The sequence below is a fragment of the Grammomys surdaster genome, unplaced genomic scaffold (assembly GCF_004785775.1).
Source record: "Grammomys surdaster isolate TR1022 unplaced genomic scaffold, NIH_TR_1.0 103697, whole genome shotgun sequence".
In the NCBI taxonomy this organism is placed as follows: domain Eukaryota; kingdom Metazoa; phylum Chordata; class Mammalia; order Rodentia; family Muridae; genus Grammomys; species Grammomys surdaster.
In genome coordinates, this window is record NW_021609338.1 from 2,336 (window position 1) to 3,995 (window position 1,660).

Here is a 1,660-nt window from a genome sequence, read left to right on the forward strand (position 1 = left end):
ATATCCAAAGCTGGTGCCAAACATTCTATGTGGATTTGAACTTTGTCTTTGAACATCTGATTTCCCAGCTTCTACTCTAGACTCTTCTCTCTGCCAAGAACCTTTGGCCTTACCCATATGACAATGATGTTTATTGATACCACACAGAATGGTAGCTCAAAGGGGGTCAAAATAGGCTGTGGATGATCTTTATAATCTGTCTGGGGGAAGAGAGTACCAAAGTCCAGCTGATGCAGAGGTGATCTCATTACTGGCTGGATCACTGATGCCACCCTTTTTCCCAGCATATAAGTACTGCAGACTGGCCATAGTGCAGCAGAGTGGGCAGAAGGGAAGCCCTGCATAGGATCACACACACAGCTGGAGGCAGAACACAGGGGAATAAATTGCTGAGAGACAAGCAGGAATGGACCTGTTTTCAGCTCTCTCACTAGAAACCTGGGTCTTCCTGGCAATCAGCCTGGTGCTCCTCTACTGGTGAGTGACCCCCACAGTTCCTCAGGATTAAGGTGATACTCAAACCTCTATTCTGTTATTATTGGGAGGATCAAAATGATATCAGAATCAGACTGGACAGATGATGGCTCAGTGATTAAGTACACTGGCTGCTCTTTCAGAGAACCCCAATTTGAACCCCTACATCCACACACATAGGTCAGAATCATCAGTAACTACAGTTCCAGGGAATCGGACACCTTCCATAGGTCTATCTAGGATGATATTTAAAGGTGGTAGTTTTTTAACTTGGCTAACTCCTAAATAATCGAGACAGAGAACTATTAAGTTTATTAGCAGGCTTTAAGCACTATGATTGGCCAGGTTCTAACATATTCTAACCCATAAAGTTATCTATATCCTATCCATAGGCCCCCATTTTACTTGCAGTGTGACTCTTTCCCTGGAGAGGGCCATGCCACGTCCTGACATGGGATAACACTCCCACAGTCCTGGCCCTGACATTATTTCCACACCCTCTTTCATCATTTTCCTTGAGCCTTCCTGCATGGGGGTGCTGATATAGATGCTCAGTTTAGGACTCAACACTAAATACCCCTTATTCTCAGTACATTGATTTCTTAGAAATCGGCAATGATTGAAGGCCCACCTGGCCCATTACCAATGTCAATCATAGAGGACTTTGTTCTGGCCATGTTGTAACTTTGAAGCAATCTTGACCTAAGCAACCACCAGTTCACTTCCTCTGTATCTGAGTATTCTGGGCATTTCCCATCCATAGGTTCATAGACTATGTGGTCTCTGTGACAGGCCTCTTTCATTTAGCACAACATTAAATGAAAGAAATGTCACTATGTCCTGTGTTTATGAGCAGATTATTCTTCTTATTTGTTGATGAACACTGACATCAGTCTCACGATTGCCATGAATTTCACTGGTATGAGCCTTCATATAGAAGGTCATGTTTAAGTATTTGATTTTATGGTTTAGGGGTTATATTTAGAATCAGCATTTCTGAGTTACAAAATACCTGAAATTTTTACATATTAAGCAAGTGAACATGCATTGTCTATAGTAGCTGAGCGTACTGTACATATGAATGTCTGCCATAAATGTAGAACTTAGATGTTTTAATGTATGACTTTAGATCTCCTCTCTCTCTCTCTCTCTCTCTCTCTCTCTCTCTCTCTCTCTCTCTCTCTCT

At 42.2% G+C, this 1,660-nt stretch overlaps 1 protein-coding gene across 1 annotated transcript in view; it reads left to right on the plus strand.

Moving 5' to 3' along the window:
- Nucleotides 1-336: 336 nt before the first annotated feature.
- LOC114635413 (cytochrome P450 3A11-like) overlaps nt 337-1,660 on the plus strand; it is an 8,281-nt gene continuing 6,957 nt past the window's right edge. The window contains exon 1 of the mRNA XM_028784020.1: nt 337-477. The gene's annotated coding sequence lies outside the window, so the exon portion shown is untranslated. The remainder of the gene's footprint in view (nt 478-1,660) is intronic.